Source organism: Scyliorhinus canicula, chromosome 24 (assembly GCF_902713615.1).
Source record: "Scyliorhinus canicula chromosome 24, sScyCan1.1, whole genome shotgun sequence".
Lineage (NCBI taxonomy): Eukaryota > Metazoa > Chordata > Chondrichthyes > Carcharhiniformes > Scyliorhinidae > Scyliorhinus > Scyliorhinus canicula.
This window is the reverse complement of record NC_052169.1, coordinates 26472406-26484905: the sequence shown is the minus strand read 5'-3', so window position 1 is coordinate 26484905 and position 12500 is coordinate 26472406. Positions and strand designations below refer to the sequence as shown.

The window sequence follows — 12500 nt, the reverse complement described above, 5'->3', positions numbered from 1 at the left end:
GATAGATGCACAGTAGGACCCCATCGCCCAATTTAAAACGGAAATCCAGAGAGTGTTAGGGAACGCTCCCATTAACTGAAGCAAGATCGCTACCACAAGACAGCAGAAAGGGGAAGGAGCTTCTGAATATGGGGAAGATTGTTCCATGTGTACCAAGAGTGCTCAGGGCAAGGGAACGCATGCCGTGACTATCCTAAAAATGGGAGTATTTATGTCCCAGGATTACGAGTTGGTAGAGTGGGCTAGCGGTGTACAGGTAGAGGAGACATCCCAGGTCAGAGCAAGACCAGAAAGAGTAGCAACCCCCAGTAACGGGAACTGGGCCAAGCCGAAACTGACCTGCCACAATTGTGGCCGGCAAGAGCACTATGAGAGGGATTGCGGGGCCCCACTGAAAGGAGACAGACCAGGAAACAGTGGGAAGCATTGCAACCACTGTAATAAGTATGGACACTCAGAGGCAGTGTGTTGGGAGAAGCATGGGAGACCCCCGACCCGATCCAGGACCACCAAGTGTAAAAATAGATAAGTCCCCTGGGCCAGATGGGATTTATCCTAGGATTCTCTGGGAAGCCAGGGAGGAGATTGCAGAGCCTTTGTCCTTGATCTTTATGTCATCTTTGTCGACAGGAATAGTGCCGGAAGACTGGAGGATAGCAAATGTTGTCCCTTTATTCAAGAAGGGGAGTAGAGACAACCCTGGTAATTATAGACCTGTGAGCCTTACTTCGGTTGTGGGTAAAATGTTGGAAAAGGTTATAAGAGATAGGGTTTATAATCATCTTGAAAAGAACAAGTTGATTAGCGATAGTCAACACAGTTTTGTGAAGGGTAGGTCATGCCTCACAAACCTTATTGAGTTTTTTGAGAAGGTGACCAAACAGGTGGATCAGGATAAAGCGGTTGATGTGGTGTATATGGATTTCAGTAAGGCGTTTGATAAGGTTCCCCACGGTAGGCTATTGCAGAAAATAAGGAAGTATGGGATTGAAGGTGATTTAGCGGTTTGGATCAGTAATTGGCAAGCTGAAAGAAGACAGAGGGTGGTGGTTGATGGCAAATGTTCATCCTGGAGTTCAGTTACTAGTGGTGTACCGCAAGGATCTGTTTTGGGACCACTGCTGTTTGTCATTTTTATAAATGACCTGGAAGAGGGTGTAGAAGGATGGGTTAGTAAATTTGCAGATGACACGAAGGTCGGTGGAGTTGTGGATAGTGCTGAAGGATGTTATGGGATACAGAGGGACATAGATAAGCTGCAGAGCTGGGCTGAGAGATGGCAGATGGAGTTTAATGCGGAAAAGTGTGGTTCACTTTGAAAGGAGTAACAGGAATGCAGAGTACTGGGCTAATGGCAAGATTCTTGGTAGTGTAGATGAACAGAGAGATCTCGGCATCCAGGTACATAAATCCCTGAAAGTTGCCACCCAGGTTAATAGGGCTGTTAAGAAGGCATATGGTGTGCTAGCCTTTATCAGTAGGGGGATTGAGTTTCGGAGCCACAAGGTCATGCTGCAGCTGTACATAACTCTGGTGCGGCCGCTCCTGGAGTACTGCGTGCAGTTCTGGTCACCATGTTATAGTAAGGATGTGGAAGCTTTGGAAAGGGTTCAAAGGAGATTTGCTAGGATGTTGCCTGGTATGGAGGGAAAGTCTTACGAGGAAAGGCTCAGGGACTTGAGGTTGTTTTCATTAGAGAGGAGAAGGCTGACAGGTGACTTAATAGAGACATATAAGATAGTCAGAGGGTTAGATAGGGTGGACAGTGAGAGTCTCTTTCCTCGGATGGTGATGACCAACATGAGGGGACATAGCTTTAAATTGAAGGGTGGTAGATATAGGACAGATGTCAGAGGCAGTTTCTTTACTCAGAGAGTAGTAGGGGTGTGGAACGCCCTGCCTGCAACAGTAGTAGACTCGCCAACTTTAAGGGCATTTAAGTGGTCGCTGGATAGACATATGGATGAAAATGGAATAGTGTAGGTCATAGAACATAGAACAGTACAGCACAGAACAGGCCCTTCGGCCCTCGATGTTGTGCCGAGCAATGATCACCCTACTCAAACGCACGTATCCACCCTATACCCGTAACCCAACAACCCCCCCCCTTAACCTTACTTTTTAGGACACTACGGGCAATTTAGCATGGCCAATCCACCTAACCCGCACATCTTTGGACTGTGGGAGGAAACCGGAGCACCCGGAGGAAACCCACGCACAGATGGGGAGGATGTGCAGACTCCGCACTGACAGTGACCCAGCCGGGAATCGAACCTGGGACCCTGGAGCTGTGAAGCATTTATGCTAACCACCATGCTACCCTGCTGCCCCCTAGATAGGCCAGATAGGCTTCAGATGGTTTCACGGGTCGGCGCAACATCGAGGGCCGAAGGGCCCGTACTGCGCTGTAATGTTCTATGTTCTATGCACTGGTAGGGGGCAGACAATGTGAGATGCTAGTGGACACAGGAGCGTCCATATCTGTTACCAACCTGCCCTTACCCCATACAAACAAAATGATTCACCTAACCGGGATAGGAGGGAACAAAACACTCGCCTACCTGAGCGAAACCACGTTAGGAGAAATAAATGATTTGTACATACCCATGAGATTCTATGTATGCCAAAATAACGAGGGTACTAATGAGAAATGATTTAATGAAGGAATATAAAGTTTTAATAGATTGTGGAAAGAGAGAATTGATTTGGCCAAGTCAGGACGGTCGGAAAGCTAAAATAGGGAAACTTACAAATCACTTGGAAACCATTAAGGTGGCCACAGTCACCGCCGGAAATTGGGAATTCGAGACAGGAAGGTGTTAGGGCTATTCAACTATAGCCGCAGTTTTTTCCCGGGGTTCGCAAAATTGGCCGAACCAATACAGGGACTCGTCAAAGGGGGAAAACCAGAGTTAGAGCCCGTAAAATGGGGACCGGAGCAGGAAGAGGCTTATAGTAAACTAAAAACAAAACTAATATCAGCCCCTGGACTAGGGTTACCAGATTCGAATAAAGACTTTCATATCCATTGCAGCAATGAGGGAGGATGCTATTCCACAGTAGTGACACAGGACCCATAGGACCCATAGGGTACTATTCGACTGCAGAGGGACTGACAGTCACTGGGTTGCCGAGATGCATAGCCGCTTTAGATTGTGCTGCCTGGGCAGTAAGAATTAGCAAACCAGTAGTGATGGCAGGGAACATAATCCTCCACACCAAGCACACCTTGGTGGAAATGTTAAATACGGGGAAATTATGGTCAGTCTCGAACATAAGGAGGGCCAAGTGGGAAGCTGTCCTCCTACCCCCAAGCAAGTCCGTAGTAATAGTAAGAGATATAGGGGAGAATCCAGCAGAAGGGATTTTAGATACAGGAGAGCCACACACCTGTGGAGATGTAGACCGAGATGAAGGAGAAGGTAGAATAAAAGACACACCATTAACAACCACTGAGGAGACCCTCTTTGTAGATGGGTCACGAAAATATGTGGAAGGATCACCCCGGACAGGGTGGGCAGTAGTGAATGATAAGTTAGAAACCATAAGGTCAGGAAGGATTGACGGAGGTCAATCCGCGCAAGTAGCTGAACTAATGGCGCTCACACAGGCACTAGAGTTATCTGAGGGAACAACCGTGAACATATACACGGATAGCCCATATGCATTTGGAATTATACATGATTACATGACAACATGGGGAAGGAGAGGGTTCATAACCACGGGAGGAACCCCTATCAAACATCAGCAAAGAATTAAGGCGCTATTAAAAGCCAGTGAGAAACCCGAGAAGCCGCAGTAATCAAAATTAAAGTGCACCAGAAGGAGCCAGGAAGAGACAATCCGGATTGGTTGAATTTCAAAGGAAACCAAGCAGCTGATGCAGCAGCACAACTGGCTCTCGAACAAAAAACAATTGACGAGCTACCAATAGCAGCTACAGAACCAGTAGAAGAAGATATAGATATTAGGGAATTACAGGAGAACATCCCAAATGAGGAGAGAGAGAGATGGGAAGCGCAGGGTGCAGCCAAAGGGGCTGATAATGTTTGCAGACGAGAGGATAAGGTGATAGCACCGGAATGCACACAAAACACCCTATTGGAATTACACCATGGGCTCTCGCATGTGGGTAGAGAGGCCATGATAACCAGCTTAGGAAGAGAATGGTGGTGGAAAGGGATGGGAAGAGACATAGCTCGACACTGTCACCGATGCGTGATATGTGCGCAACACAACCCTGGTAAACCCATAAAAATTAAAATGGGACACCAACCCAGACCCAAGGGACCCTGGGAACACCTGCAAATAGATTTCACAGGTCCACTACCACAATCCCATGGGAAAACTTATTGTCTGGTCATCATAGACCAATTCACCCGGTGGGTAGAAGCATTCCCTACCAGAAATTGTACTGCTACCACGGTAGCCAGGATATTGGCAGAGGAAGTAATCCCTAGATGGGGAGTGCCCCTACAAATTGATTCGGACCAGGGGACACACTTCACTGGGAAAGTGATAAAAACAGTATGTAAGCTGATGGGGATAAAACAAAAATTCCACATCCTCTATCATCCACAGAGTTCTGGGATGGTGGAACGTATGAATAGAACACTTAAGAATACATTAGCTAAAGCCATGCAAACATCGGAAAAAATGTGGACAGAGGTATTGCCCACTATACTAATGAAGCTAAGAGCTACCACAAACCGGACAACCGGATTAACCCCTTATGAGCTAATGACAGGACGGGCGATGCAATTACCAGAAAGCAACAGGTGGGACCGATGTAGGTCCGCTAAAAGACAGAATCAGGAGATATGTTTCAGAACTGAGCACCCAGCTAAAAGGGATGCGCAAATTCGTAAAAGACAATCAGGAACAAAAAGACGCACAAAGGGAGCTTGAAATATTCCCTGATCTCCCAGCAGTGGGAAGTCACGTCCTAATAAAAACACTACCTGTCAAGCCAGGATTGCCACAAAATGGAATGGGCCATATGAAGTCATAATTAGTGGAGACACCTGTGCCTGTATTGACATAAGAGGGAAGGGAACGTGAAAACACTGGACCCAGCTAAAATTGTATAAACCGGAACATGAATGAACTAATCCAATTGCTTTCCCCCAAACATAGGAGGAGACCGCGAGCGAAGGACCAATGTATTCGGTTGTAGAACAGTTCTGCAACCAAGCATACAGACAGATTATAAACTATAGTGTTAGAATTGATATTTGCTCATTGTAAAAATGTGTGTAACCACGGGTGTGATTATGATACTTTGCGTTGTCGTGACTGTAAATTTGACTGGGCTAGAGGACAAAGCCCACATAAACTTACACGGGAATCGAACTGTATGCTACCCATTAGCGCAGTCGGTAGAAGCCCTATTTGTAGCCACCCCTGGATGGATCCCGAGCAATTTATATACAGTTGATACATCAGGTGCACCCTGTAAGGGAGAAATCGGAAAGTATAAAAAGGGGATACAGGGGAGATGTGTGAAACTTGTAAATCCCACCGACTCTGGGGGCGGGGAGGTCCAAAAGGAGGGAGGGAAAGCTGATCAAGATGCAGCAAGCTATCCGCTTTGTTTCACAGGGCAGGGATGGCGATGTGCCTATGCCCTGGTCCCCACAGATAATTCCTGCAGACAGACGCAGTGCATCCGCCAGCATTGTCGGGTTAATAAAGGACAGTTTACTTGCACCTGCAAAGAACTAAAATGCATGAACATAACCGCAGGAAGACAGCTCATATGTGGGCAGTGCAATGGGACTCGCGTAAGCTCAGCCACATGGACATACCCGTCTGATACTTACCAGGTGGTGGAATCAAACAGGGATTCAGGGGAACCGAGAAATTGGGAATACAGACAGACTCATAATCAGGACAGTACATGCTACCGGGCAAAGGAGGGGTTCCTCTTCAATGGAGCGTATGCGACAGAAACACTCGATCTCCCAGGCCTTTTTGCAGTGGGAACCATAGGGACCACTCACCGTACCATGCCCTCAGAAGGGACATATTCGGAGGAGAATAGTGACCCGGGCTATCAGCAAGGAATTCTGCGCTGATTGGGAAACTCCGGGCACATTAGGATCATCCCTGGGGTACGGGTTCCTCAGGACTGGGGGGAGCAGCAGGAGTGATTAGTGCTAAGAACAGAAATGTAATTGTTTGTGGATTAACAATCTTGAGAAACAGTACCTCAAAAGCGCTAGAGGCTGTCAACCAAGAAATGGCTGAACTCAGATTATATGCACAACAGACACAATATGTAGTAGACTACCAGTTAGCCCAACAAGGGGGAGTGTGTACAATCATAGGAGATAAATGTATAACCCATGCCATAGACGAATCCTATAATATTATAGAGGCCATTAACAATATCAGGGAACAACTGGATAACTTCAGACAGGGACCCACAAGGACTGGTCATGTTCATATCGGTCACACTGGTATGCTGCCTTAGCTTTGGGTGTCCAAAAATTTGCTGTAGTCCCGTAACAAAGGTTGTGTCAGGAGCGTGTCACCCTTAACGAAACCATGATATTCCCCGAAGACTCCAGGAGATGGGGAGAAAGACGGGAAGTTGCTGACCTGTACCTATGAGGGTATCGTGGTGTTGGTCTACGGGGCTGTTGGGGCGACAACAGCCCAGACCAAAAGGAGGGATTGAAGTGGGAAATGGTTCAGAAGGGCACTTGGCACAGAGGGTGGCTGCCTGACACACAAGATGGAGACACAGAGAATAAAGCAGACATAACCGATACCTGGAACCCAGCAGGGTGCCAATGGGACAGATAGGAACAGATCCAGGACAAAGGGAGCCAAACAGGAAGATTAAGAAATACATAAATGCAGGACACCACTTGAATAAAGCTGACTTCAGCCAAGGTGTACACAATGATATGCTAATACGAATGTCTTGGGCCATCTCCTAAAAGGGACAATCGATACTGCTTTCTGTAACCTGTAAAACCTCTTTAACTACTGTTGCACGTTTTACTGTGGTTGTAAAACGCGTTTATTGGAGTGTATTAACACGCCTCCGTATTCGACGTGTGCTTAACACTACTAGGCTCTGTTCTATGTAATTATTCAGCTCTGGAGTCGCCAGTTGTCGTATAGACAACGTCACAAGTATTCCAAGGTCAAGTTCAAAGTAATAAAGACGATACACCGATTAGTAAGGTTCAAACGATCAATATTTATTATACAGTTATAATAAATACTCATGCACACACTACGAGACTAAGCTATAACTAAACTTAAGTGAACAGAATACTTATCTAACAGGAACAGGCAAGGTCAGAGAACGAGGCCTTCGTCCTGGTCTTGTACTGCAGCCTTCAGCAAGCGTTCTGGTACTGGGGGTCTAGTGGGCTTGGATCGCGTAGCGAGCGTTGAACTTACGGTTTCGGCGGCTGGTGCTCAACGGCTGGAGTCAGGATGCAAGATGTCTATCAGGGCCGGAGCACGGGTTTAACAGACCGGGCTCTGTGGGGAATTTGCCTTTATACCCCTCTCTAATGTCCTTGCCCCCTTCTAGGCGGGCTCTACCTTTCGGTACCGATTGGAGCGTTTCCAAACGGTTACCTTCGAAATCCTCCAATGCGGGGGCTTCCCTCGATGTTGGGGGGTGGTTTCGATATTCGTTACTCTGGTGCCATCCTGTCTGCACAACCAATTAAGTGCTACATTGAGATGGAAATGTTGCCATTGTTTGTGCCTGGATCTGGGCTGCCTCATCAGAATGCTAAGCGCTTTGCCATTAACACCTTTGGCTTGGAGATCTTGCACCTGGCCAGAAACTGTTTTGCTGCTTGCAAAATGCTAATTAGTTGAGAGCAGGCTGTCTGTTCTCACTAAACAGGCTTTTCCTTCTGTCTTCCATTTTAGTTTGGCTCAGTGTCCATTTTGCGTGGCCAGCATGGCTACATTCCCTCCTTGTGATCCTCACAATCATACTATTGTGAAGGATCACCTATGTACGTTGCCTTCCTTGTGTTCTGACCTCTTGCCAGTTCCTGTTCTACTCTATCTTAAACTATGGGAAGAAGAAAATTTTTTAACTAACATCTCTACTTGGCCCTATGTCAAAGGGACATGCATTACTACAAATGGGAACCTCTACCTATCACTATTAACCTTAACCTTAACTTAACATTTCATCACTCTAAAGCCTTAACCATTCACACCACAACATCACACTTCCCAACTCGGCAGTCGAGTATGGAACAATATAATACATGGCTGAACTTTTTATTTACAGAGTGTTGTAATCAGTGAGGGGTTGAGGGGTTTGGTGGAATCCGAAGATGGGGGATTGAACTCTATAGATGGGTGAGGTGCTGGAACGAGAGGCTCTCCTCTTCCATTTCCTCAACCTGAGGGTCTGTACTAGTATGATGAGGATCGCGATCACCAACAGTGATTCGATTATATAGGACATGGAGTACCACGTCATGAATTTAGTGCACCAGGTCTGAACCTCGCTGATCAGAGCTGAGCACTGGGGGTTTGCTGTAATTGAAACATTTACGGTGGGGGTTGTGGGGGAAACGTGTCTTGTTTCCACACATATACACATAACATTTAGAAACAATAGGTGGGTTTCCATCATTTTGCTGTTCTTCTTTCTCTTCCTTCTTCCTCCGGTATTGACAATCCTGGCTTCGACCTCTGTCTCGTCCTTTGAAACCTTTGGGATCAAGCACAGTATCTGTCAATACACAGTTTAAGACCTTTACTTGTTAGTGCATCTGTCTTTCAAAACCCAATTGACCCTTTAAAATGACTGGCTAAGTCACACCCTGTGACTCCCCTCATTTTTTTTTTTCAAAAAGCGAATTTAAAGACCAGCATACACCTAACAATCCTTCCTTCTGCGAGCCGTCTCGCAGGCTTTGCTGATTTACCATCCGAATGTTCCCGGATGTAAGTAGCATGTGGGATGGCGGCCGAAGGGCTACCTAACGTAAAATGAAAACAAACTTTGAAACAAACATCCGAATGAGTTGCGTATGGGCCGCTACGGGTACGAGTTGGATGGAATCCCCGGGTAGGGCGTGCTGTGCCATACCCGAGCTTGGCTGACCAAGGGTTGGTTCTCAGACAGGGCGGGTCCTCAGTGCCGTTTGTCCACTGCCTGAGTAACCTGGAAAAAAAAAACGGGTACAAATGTGTTCATCATGACTTGCAGCCTCTATTCGCCGAATAGAGGGGCACCTAAAAAACCAAGGGAGCCAAGATGCTCCAACTGAGGACATCACTGAAGTTCTCAGAGATATCTGCGGACAAGCTATTTGGCGTGTAGCCTTACAGCTTTGGAAAAGATCTCCAATCAAACTGGGTTTTTGGAACCGAAGTTCTCAAAGGTTTCGGCAGAGAAACTTATTGTGTATGTGAGGTGGTCACAATCTTTTCAGCTGAAAAGAAGATGTCCATCCTCCAGCTGAACAATTTACAATCCTGAAAACAAACAAACATAAAACGAAGACAAACATACGTGCAGGTTCCATCAGTGGTGGCGTGGGGCTGTGAAAAGCTGTTTAAATTTAAACACTGAACATTTAAAAAAACACATACAAACAAACATGCAACGAATATCGTACAGGTTCCATCAGAACAAAGGATACTGTAAATTACATTTGGCTGGGGGTGTAACTAGCATATGGAGCCAGTGCAGTGTGACCGAAGAAGAGGGGAAGGAGAGAAACAAAAATGAACTGGCATTGCTGAGGTATCCCTGCCATGAGAAGTGGTGGGTAAGCACTCATAGTTTGCATGGGGCAGCTGGGACCTTGTAGCTGCTGTGGGTGGTGTTCTCTTTCATATCTGGGGGCGGGTCTAGCTGGTGCTGGGAGTCTCCTGCAATCTCGGGCGAAGTGTCCTGGCTGCCTACAGTTGTAACATGACCCCTGAGGCACATAAGGCGGAGCAGGCACTCTGGTGCATTGTTCCCTTGTGTACTGTTCCCTGAGTGGGGGGTCTGGGCTGTTGGTTTCATTGCTGCTTCGGGGGGCATTGGTGGGCTGATTCTGTTGCTGTTTCGGGGGGGCTTGACATTCTCGAGCGTAATGTCCTAATTGTCCACAGTTAAAACATTCCTTTGACTTGATCTGCTGTGGGCTGTTCCTTCCCTCATTTACACATGCGGGGTTTTGATGTGTTTTAACTGGATTCATGTCTGCATCTGCCTGCTCTTCGGGATTTATAAATGCTGTTTTATTGTGGACGGATTGCTGCCAAATGCGGGACAATCTTTTCAAGACCCATTTTTCATTATGGGCCTTCTCTGAGGGGTCATAATTGCCGCAGACATTCTGTCCTGCTTCTGTGGCATGGGAAATTATGGTGCGCGTCCATTTGACCATATTTTCCTGGTTCAAATGCGCCCTATTTAAGTCACCGAAAACTGCATTGAAGTGAATCCACAGCCTCCCTGCGAATGCTGTGGGGTGTTCGGATCTTTTCTGTCTGCATTTGTTTAATCCTTCTACTGGGTCACCTCTATTGTACCCTATGGCATCTAAAATGGCGGTGTGCATCTCCTCTAGGCTGCCTCCTGCCACGTTCTGTGGGTCGGGGAGGGCTGCTACTACACTTTGGTCTAAACTCAGCACTGTGAGCTTAACCTGCTCTCTCTCATCCAGGCCGTACATGGTAGCCTGCTGTTTTACTTTTGCGAAAAATTGGTGGGGGTCTGCGGTGGGGAGGAACGGAGTGATCTTTTCACACGCGTCCCTTAGCTGGGTTACTGTTAAAGGGGTGGTGTAGGTTATGTCTGGGGCGCCTTCTGATTCGGCTTTTCTCTGCGTGGTTACGGGATTCATGGGTGCAGTTATGGTCTGAGCTGTGGGGGGTTGGGGTGCCTGTCGTTTCTGCTGAGCTGCTGGCGCACATGCTCCCTGAACATAACGCTGCGCTGTCTCAATAAATTCCTGCCAATCTGGGGCATTTTCCCCATCTAACTGTGCTCCAAAGGTGCTTTGGAAGCCATTCTGCACCGAAAGCAGAGATTGCAATTCCGCAATCTGTTTCCTGCATTTCGCGTGGTCAACTGTGCTTTGTCTTTGTTCGGTCGTTGCAGCATGGAGTGCTCTCAAAGCTGCTTTGAGATCAGAACATTGCCTCTGCAATGCCTCCACCTGCTTCTCCGATTCCTGTCTTATCAGAACGGCACGTTGCACGTCCTGATAGGCTTTCTCATACTGGGTCTGGGAACTGCTCAGATGAGCTAGACAAGACTGATGAGCCCTTTTGGCATCATCCACCTCTCTATCCTTTTCTGCCAACTTCCCTTTGAGATCCAGATTCTCCTTCTCGATGTCCCTGACATCGACCTTACTCATCCTATTCCTCTCTTCTAAATCTGTCCGGAGCGTCCTGATGACCTCCTCTGCGCCTCGCAACTGTGCCAAACAGGACACAATCGCCATCGGCTTGCGTGCTTTACCTAGGTTCTTTTTGTGTATTTGAGAGAGGTTCTCCCACCAAGTATGACCTATACTCCCGGGACCTGTCTCCTCATTTGCACAAAACTCTTTCCAAAGGGGCCATCCCTTTCCTTGTAAATATTTGCGGAGTTCCAGCTCCCACGTGGGACACTGGCCTACCCTGCTACTGTTGCTGGTCGCTGCGACCACAAACTTTTCTGGATCCATCAGACGTTCCATTGCCTGCATGGCCATTTCCTCTGACTCTCTTTTTATAATTTGGAACAGGGGGTTGTTGGGGTTGTGTTTCAAGAAACGGGTACGGCTTACGCTATGTTCCGTTAACAAAACTACCGAAAATTTGTCGCAACAAAAAGCTTTCAGTTTTACCTTACAGCCCTGTTAGTACGCATGCACAAAACACACTTCCGAATTACGCTTATTATTTTGAACACCTTGAATACTTGTGATCTCTTTCTTTCTCTGCAATTTGGAGTTCCAATTCAAATTTCAGGGTCCTGGACGGTGTGGGGTTTCCACTTACAACCGTGTCCCGGCGGAGTCGCCACTAAATGTTGCACGAAACACAGGTCCTCAAGGGTTCAAACGAATAAAAGCTATACACCGATTAGTAAGGTTCAAACGATCAATATTTATTATACAGTTATAATAAATACTCATGCACACACTACGAGACTAAGCTATAACTAAACTTAAGTGAACAGAATACTTATCTAACAGGAACAGGCAAGGTCAGAGAACGAGGCCTTCGTCCTGGTCTTGTACTGCAGCCTTCAGCAAGCGTTCTGGTACTGGGGGTCTAGTGGGCTTGGATCGCGTAGCGAGCGTTGAACTTACGGTTTCGGCGGCTGGTGCTCAACGGCTGGAGTCAGGATGCAAGATGTCTATCAGGGCCGGAGCACGGGTTTAACAGACCGGGCTCTGTGGGGAATTTGCCTTTATACCCCTCTCTAATGTCCTTGCCCCCTTCTAGGCGGGCTCTACCTTTCGGTACCGATTGGAGCGTTTCCAATGCGGGGGCTTCCCTCGATGTTG

General features: G+C 47.2%; 1 long non-coding RNA gene across 1 annotated transcript in view; it reads right to left on the bottom strand.

The window, feature by feature from the left end:
- LOC119956835 overlaps nt 1–12500 on the bottom strand; it is a 17963-nt gene that overhangs the window by 2151 nt on the left and 3312 nt on the right. The gene's annotated exons all lie outside the window — the stretch shown is intronic.